The sequence below is a fragment of the Fundulus heteroclitus genome, chromosome 19 (assembly GCF_011125445.2).
Source record: "Fundulus heteroclitus isolate FHET01 chromosome 19, MU-UCD_Fhet_4.1, whole genome shotgun sequence".
Classification (NCBI taxonomy): domain Eukaryota; kingdom Metazoa; phylum Chordata; class Actinopteri; order Cyprinodontiformes; family Fundulidae; genus Fundulus; species Fundulus heteroclitus.
Window position 1 is genome coordinate 33,722,121 of NC_046379.1, and position 8,798 is coordinate 33,730,918.

General features: G+C 40.0%; 1 long non-coding RNA gene across 1 annotated transcript; it reads right to left on the reverse strand.

The window, feature by feature from the left end:
- Positions 1–6,654: 6,654 nt before the first annotated feature.
- On the reverse strand, positions 6,655–8,428 carry LOC118566978. The gene is made up of 4 exons (XR_004933414.1): positions 8,356–8,428; positions 7,894–8,128; positions 7,183–7,343; positions 6,655–6,946 (listed from the first exon to the last, which is right to left on the reverse strand). It is a non-coding gene; the product is annotated as an uncharacterized LOC118566978 (long non-coding RNA).
- Between the last annotated feature and the right edge of the window lie 370 nt (positions 8,429–8,798).

An 8,798-nucleotide genomic window follows, 5' to 3' on the forward strand; every position in this document is an offset into this window, starting at 1 on the left:
TGTCGCCAATTAGCTCATTAGCTGCGTCTCAGATCGAAGTACGCAGTTTGCAGCTCTGCAGACGCAAAGTTTTCCTGGTCGGCAGGTTTTGATGAAGACAAATCCTTTTCACTCAGAAGGTTTGATTTAAAATCCCCAAGCGATGAAAGCCTACGACCAAGGAACTCGGAAGCTTTGCCTTTGACGGTCACGCCCACCACCAGGCGGGCACCTTCTTCAACTTCTTCAGAAGTTGAACGAATCTAGTTAGGCGCCCGCCTATGCATTGAAAATGCATGGCGGAGGCCTTATGCTATGCACCTAATAAGGGTTTCTTTATTATTAGGCGCCCGCCTATGCATTGAAAATGCATGGCGGAGGCCTTATGCTATGCACCTAATAAGGGTTTCTTTATTATTATTATTATAGTACCGTTAATACAGCCCGAACCGTAGGGTCTACCCCCACATACTATATATCGAAACGTTGGTCTCGACGCCGCGATCAGGACTTTTTGTACTTGACGCCGTTTCGACTTACATTTGGAACAAAATTCGCAAAAAACACTTCTTAACACAATTGACCTCTCAATAAAGCTCGGCTGAGCACAACAGTGGTGTTTTGGTCGAGTGGGTTAGGTGTCGGGCTGCAAAGCAGAAGATCGAAAGATCGAATCCAAGCTGTGCCAATTTTAGAGAATTACATTTTCACCCAATATTTCATTTCCCCTCTGGCTTTAAAAAACGATTTTTCAATTTAAATCAATACAGTTCACCTCATGCCTTTAACTTTTTTATTCACATATTTTATTTTTTCATGCTACATTGAAGTATTTAATCATGTTTTAATAACACCAATTTTCCATGCTGCTTCGATGCAGACCTTCTCCTGTTGACTGTTGGCTCATTAGCAGCCTCATTTGTTGTGGTCTGTTGTCATTCACACAGAACAATAAACCGTGCCAGCCGACATGAGTTTTACAAACGGCAAAGCTTTGTCTTAAGCAGAAACGTGCCTCTACTCCGCGCTGCGTTCTCAGACCAGTGTGATGCGTTCCCGAGCGTCAGAAAGCTGCATTCAGGAGCATGGGACATTTCTAATTTACAATAATATTTTTTTACAAGTAACAATTAAATAACTTGAACAACTGGTATAAATGAATGATGATAAAGGAATTTATTTAACATGTTTTGGGACAGTTTGTATTCAGACGTTTTAAGAAAACATTAAAGTATTTTATGTATTGTTTATTAATTTATTTTATATTATACTTAATCTCCTCCTTTTCCTGTATAATCCTGCCTCAAGCATTTCGCTGGCTCTCCTTATTATTGTAAACTTTGTAATTTAACGAGAGTTCAGGGACATCCTACAATCAGGCTTAGGCTACTGGAGGATATCAGTGCCAGTTTTTCTCACTCTACTGATTTCTACTGTTGTCCAGTTTTGCATTGCATTGCATTGAAATGAAAGTCACATTTCCTGCCACACTTGTTTGCTGCTTCTCCACCGAAGCCAGGCCTGCAAGCTCTCCACCATCAGTCATCACTTATCAGTTACCCTCCTTCACTGCCTTGAATTTTAGTCATACTCAAAAACTGCTAGTTGAAAGAATAATTAATTTCATTATTATTTTCTGTTTAAATATCCAGTCATATTCACTGAATTAGAACATCTTTTTAGAATGTTTTTTAGTCTGAAAATGACAAGTACCTTTTGAAATTAAATGGTAAATGGTAAATGGTAAATTTTCTGTTTAAATATCCAGTCATATTCACTGAATTAGAACATCTTTTTAGAATGTTTTTTAGTCTGAAAATGACAAGTACCTTTTGAAATTAACCCTAATGCAGGAACCAAACTTGTCCTTAAACCACAATAATTGTATTTATTTTACTACTATAATGTACTATTTTAATCTTAAATCTTATTTTTATTAGTTGGGATGGCTGCCAGCACAACACTGCATTATGTCCTCGTGACAGAAATCATCGCTAGAAAAATGCATTATCATCATTCAACAATGATTACTGAAAAAGACGTACTTCGTTCCTGCAGTTCCTATACTGTCCACGAGTGGCGCTGTGTGAGACAACAAGCAGTACTCTTTGAGTTCCGGGTCAGAGGTGAACTCCTCCGTCTTGTGGCTGCTATTGCTTGCTGTGCTGCCGTTTTTCCTAAATTACTGAAGGATATTGTTGAATCAAGTCCAATTTACCCAGACGAAGGGTGTTCCATTGGGTGTTTTCCTTGCAACTACGTGATGGTGAGTCGTTTATTTAATGTCCGGTTTTATATTTTGGTAGAAATGCGGTGGCTAGGCTACGCCACTGAGCTATATGCTACACGTATTGGCATCTTTAAAATGGTCTTATAAGCTTAAAAGATCATTCTACTATTGTTGACTTTGTGACCGAATACAAGATATGTTCTCAAAGCGTTAAATAAGCCCTTTGATTTTTCAACATTTTGTCTTTTAGGATAATTTTAAGTTACTTTTCATTAAATTTGTCAATGGCCTATGGAAGTCTGGAGGGATGGCAGTAAAAGCCTAACAGCAGCGCGATCTCTCCTCGGCTGCAGCGCCGGTAAAGAGCTGCGTGAAGCTGACACCCCACCCACAGAAAAAACTCAGTTAAATAGACGGAATGGTTAGTGCTTCGTTTGTGCAGGTTTGTGACGTTAAAATTAGCGTTTGTGCTATTTTGGTTTTGAAGATATTAAAGAATATTTCTTAAGGTCATCCAGAGTTCACCATCTCCCCATTTGGCTTCGAATCCGATCAAACTAGGGCTACTTCTTTTAGTGGTTTGTTTGTGCAGGTTTGTGCCGTTAAAATTATCGTTTGTGCTGCTTTGGTTTCGGAGATATTATGAATTTTAATTTGACGTCATCCCAGCCCGCCGCTTCAAAATAAAGTGCTACGGTAAATCATATGTTATTGCCAACACTGGAAAAAACGTAAGTCTTTTTAATATATTTCTACTGATAAATCAGTAACATTACTATGAAGTTGTGTCATCTACCGAGCCCCCCCCCCCCCCTACAGCATTCTTATAAAATAATTTATATATTCCTGCTTATTGGCAAAGATCTCTGGGGAAACATGTTTTTGTTTGTTTTTTTAGTTTCCTGACTGAGGGGAGTGGCTGGAACAGTCTCTGTGCAGGATGGCAGTAATTCTGCTGTGACTTGGGGAGCCTTGGTTTTATGTTTGTTGGATACAATCCGGGTTAGCACCCGAACATCTCTTTCAGACAGCTTCCTCGTGTGTCCACAGTTGATCCTGTTGGATGTGGTTCGTCCTTCTTGGTGGTGTGCTGACATTACCCTGGACCCCGTGGCTCTTGATACATCACAAACACTTGCTGTCTTGGTCACAGATGCAAGGCAAGGGAAATTTATTTATATAGCACAATTCAGTACAGAGACAATGCAAAGTGCTTTACATGATTAAAATATAGCAAAATAAACGCAAGTAGGAATAAAATGTAGATAGAAAATAGAATAAAAGCAAGTAGAGATAGAATGTAGAAACAAAGAAGAACATTAAAAACAGTAAAACAGTTCAATTAGAACAGTCAAAGGCAATTGTAAACAAATGTGTTTTTAATCTTGATTCAAAAGAACTCAGGCTTTCCGCACTTTTACAGTTTTCTGGAAGTTTGTTCCAGATAAGCGGAGCATAGGAACTAAATGCTGCTTCTCCGTGTTTAGTTCTGGTTCTAGGTATGCAGAGCAGGCTGGAGCCAGAAGACCTGAGTGGTCTGGATGGTTGATACACTGATAACAAGTCTGTGATGTATTTAGGTGCTAAGCCATTTAGGGATTTATAGACTAACAGAAGTATTTTAAAGTCTATTCTCTGAGATACAGGGAGCCAGTGTAAGGACTTTAGAACTGGGGTTATGTGCTCTACTTTCTTAGTCTTAGTGAGGACGCGGGCAGCAGCGTTCTGGATCAGCTGCAGCTGTCTGATCCACTTTTTAGGCAGACCTGTGAAAACACCGTTGCAGTAATCAATTCTACTAAATATAAACGCATGGATTAGTTTTTCCAGATCCTGCTGAGACACCAGTCCTTTAATCCTGGAAATATTCTTCAGGTGATAGAAAGCCGACCTTGTCACTGTCTGTAAATGCTTTTGGAGGTTCAGGTCTGAGTCCATCACTACAACCAGATTTCGGGCCTGATCAGTGGTTTCTAGCTGAAGCGACTGAAGCTGTGTGCTAACTTTTGATCTCTCCTCTATTGGTCCAAATATTATTACTTCAGTTTTGTTTTTATCCAATTGAAGAAAGTTTTGACACATCCAGCAAGATGTGCACCAACAATTTGTCCTCCTTTGAACTCACCCATGTCACCCATAATGTTGTGTGCATTGCAATATTTTGAGCAAAACTGTGCTCTTACCCTGCTAATTGGACCTTCACACTCTGCTCTTATTGGTTCAATGTGCAATTAATGATGATTGGCCACCAGGCTGGTCCAATTTAGCCATGAAACCTCCCACACTAAAATGAGAGGTGTTTCAGTTTCATTGTCCAACCCCTGTATATATTGTATTTCACTTACTGAATTGAGTTACTGAAATAATTGTCTATACTTTTATTTATTAAGATTTAATTCTAGTGTTTATGTAATGCAGAGGTTACAAATGTAAACATTAAGACCTTTTGTTTGGACCGTTTTTGCATTTTCTTCTTTCTATTAGAAACGGCTCTAAAAGAAGAGGTGGAAACGACGCCCCCAAAATGACGCTTGTGGCCAAAAAGTGTATTATGTCAGTAGTGGTTTAGGACTACCGTAGCAAATGAATGGGAAACGTTGACTGTCGGCTGTCGCCAATTAGCTCATTAGCTGCGTCTCAGATCGAAATACGCAGTTTGCAGCTCTGCAGACGCAAAGTTTTCCCGGTCGGCAGGTTTTGATGAAGACAAATCCTTTTCACTCAGAAGGTTTGATTTTTAAAATCCCCAAGCGATGAGAGCCTACGACCAAGGAACTCGGAAGCTTTGCCTTTGACGGTCATGCCCACCACCAGGCGGGCGCCTTCTTCAACTTCTTCAGAAGTTGAACGATTCTAGTTAGGCGCCCGCCTATGCATTGAAAATGCATGGCGGAGGCCTTATGTTATGCACCCAATAAGGATTTCTTTATTATTATTGTTTATTAATATTCCGTCACCGTTAATACAGCCCGAACCGTAGGGTCTACCCCCACATACTATATATCGAAACGTTCGTCTCGACGCCGCGATCAGGGCTTTTTGTACTTGATGCCGTTTCGACTTACAGTTGGAACAAAATTCGCAAAAAACACTTCTTAACAGAGTTGACCTCTCAATAATGCACGGCTGAGCACGGCACTGGTGTTTTGGTCGAGTGGGTTAGGTGCCGGGCTGCGAAGCAGAAGATCGAAAGTTCGAATCCAAGCTGTGCCAATTTTAGAGAATTACATTTTCACCCAATATTTCATTTCCCTTTGGCTTTAAAAAACGATTTTTCAATTTAAATCAATACAGTTCACCTTATGCCTTTAACTTTTTTATTCACATCTTTAATTTTTTCATGCTACATTCAAGTATTTAATCATGTTTTAATAACACCAATTTTCCATACTGCTTCGCTTCAGACGTTTCTCCTGTCGGCTGTTGACAATTAGCTCATTAGCAGGCACAGTACGGAGTTTGGAGCGCTGCGTCTCACAAGAGTTTGCAGCAGACCTTCTCCTCTCGGCTGTTGGCAATTAGCTCATTAGCAGGCATAATACGGAGTTTGGAGCGCTGCAGCGTCTAAGAGTTTGCAGCTTTGCAGACACAAAGTTTTGCCCTTGACTGTCGGCTGTTGGAAATTACCTCATTGGCTGCGTCCCAGATCAAAATACGGAGATTGCACCTTTTCAGACACAAATTTACAGACTACGCCTGTCTGAAAGTATCATGCCTCAACATCAGTTTAGGAGCTCTTAAACACAGTATGTTAATATGCTTGTGTGTCTTGTAGGAGGCTGGAATAATAACCCCTGTGCCAGCCAGTTCCAGGCCATCTTTTGCCATTTGATGGTGCTGTGTGGTGTGTCTCCCAGCACATTGGTAAATGTGGCAGCATAGGATGAAACTGGGTCCCTGTCGGCTTTTAAGATGGCGTCTTCTACAGTAGCAGAAGAAACAGAAGAGCTTCCTTCTCCGCTTGCCAGCATTACTGCTGATTTATTTATATATATATATATATATATATATATATATATATATATATATATATATATATATATATATATATATATATATATATATATATATATATATATATATATACTCTGCCAACACACCCATGAGGGGCCCATGTGGGTTGGATGTGGGCTGGTGAGTGGGCCCCAGCTAGTTTTGTCAGTGGGTTTCATGGTGGTCCCTTATGGGCAAGCCCACATGGGCTGAGGGTGGGTTTCACATGGGCAACCCAGTTTTCACCCACATGGGACCCACACTCGACCCTAGGCTGATTATGGGTCCTTAATTATGTCCTACACTGTATAGCCTTTATTATTACAGGCTATTTAATTTTGGAGTGGGTCATTTTGTGTTATTATTGTAATATGTATTATTTTTTGTGAATGCTGCTTGTGAAGACTTTGATGCGAGTTGCCTCTATGCACTATATAAATAAAAATGCCATGTCATTGTTCAAGGTTTTTTATTATTTCAAAAGCATAATATGTATTTTACAGATGCATAATACACACAATATGATACAGATTATAAAAGTTTTATACAAGACAAAAAGTGGAACAGAAAAAAAAAAAAAGGTCCCATAACAAATTTTCTTCGGCTGAGCGAGAAGTGGATCTAGTGGGAGAAGGACGGACCTGTCTGGGCTGTCTATTGCCTCCCCTGTCCCTAGATTCAATCAGCCATTTTGACACTGCCCTCTCCACATCTGGCTGGTTAGGCTGTTCTTCTTTAAAGCTCCTGCAGGAAATATATGTTACAGTCACTTCACATGTGCCAACAACACTCTGAGTAAGGATTGTAAAGTCAACCATCTTGAAGTGATATTCACCAAAAACTGATCACTTTAATATCCCAATTACATTAAATTAAGCTTTCTAGCCAAAAATGGCATTTCAGTAATAACCATTGCCAATAAATGAGTGTAAATTTATCTTGACAAAAGTTACTATATTAGTTATTAATTATGCACTTACCAAATATAACTTTTCAAACAGCTTTAAAGACCGGATTCCCGCTTGCCATTCCGGCCCACAAAATTATACAGCCTTGACAGGTCATGGTCCATGATGAAGACCACTATCTGTCTTGTGGCCTCATCCACAATGCTCCCTCCAATGTCTGCCACTGCTGTGATCTAAGGGAGAACAGAGTCAGTACAAAGTTAATTTTTTTTTTTTGCACCTTCTAATGGCTCGCTTTTATTGACAGTAGACTGACAGGAAAGGGGTGGAGAAAGGGGAGAGAAATGTGGCAAACGACCGGTGGTAAACTTGACAAAAAGAAAAACTCGGGATCTAGATTATTTTCATTGTTGATTAATCTACTGGTATGGATTACTGTATAATTGTTGATTATTTCAACAATTAATAGATTGGTTGCTATAATCATGAAATGTTAAAACATTTTGAAATATGTTGATGCTTCTTAAATCCCTTGTTCTGTCCACAAAAAGAGATACTCAGTTTATGGCCATGAATGAACCGAAATGAAGAAGACCGAAATATTCTTATTTAGGAAGCTGAAATAATAGAATTAGGAATTTTTTGCTTTACCAAAGCTGAATTATTGATTACTGTTCAACTTATTGACGATTTGCTGCAGCTCAAATCAGATTTACTGCCACCCCCCCCAAAAAAAAAAACTGAATGAAATTTCACTAGCCTAGACTTTACATACATACATACCAGGTCAGAATTAAAGCTTGGGTCAGACAGTTTCTCCTCCATTTCTTCGACTTCTCTAACTGTCTTTAGGGGGAAACCATCTGGGATAAAAGAAAGGGTGTCGCCACCGTTGCCACGCTGCGCTTGTAGCATCCTTCTAGTGGCCCGATTGTCTTCTTTAAGTTCCTCAAGAAGTTCGAGGATGCGTAAAAGGATGTCCCTCGTTGGCAGGGATTCGGGTGGTGACATGGCTGACCTAAGGAACAGTAAAAGCAAAAAAGTGTTAGTGTAGACCAGTTGGATAGAGGCAAAGGAGATGTCAGCACAGACACCTGAATCAGACAATTAAACCGGCCAAATGAAAAGTACACATTCTAATCAGTTTCTCTCGCTCGCATCACTGTGTCAGGATGGGATGTGAGGATGGATAGTGTCAGCACACAGCTGAGAGAGGATGGAGGCAGAGAAGGTGTCAGTACATACCCGAGGGTGGATGGAGGTAGTGGAGGTGTAGGGCTGTCATCCTCTTCCTCGCTGGACAACACCACTTTCCTGTAAAATATAACAACACAATCAGTTATATGCACAGTAGTGCATATAATGTAGACATCAGTGTTTCCATAGACTGTTGGTGTGTGGTGGGTGGAAACAACACTAACACACAGGTAGTAGCTGCAAGTGTTCAGATAAATTGAAGACAAAAAGAATTCCAACAAGCAAGGAGTCCACTGGATAGGTGAAAAACGGTTGGGCGTTTTCAAAGGAATTACACAGTACTTTCACGGTTCCGGAATGTGACAATATGTTTTACACAATAACAACATTTCCCCAAACAGAAAAACAGTTGTTGCCACGAGAAGAGGAGATCAGCGTCTTTTTATCATCAACACAAGCATAAGTGTCCATGGAATCCATGTTGTCAGAAT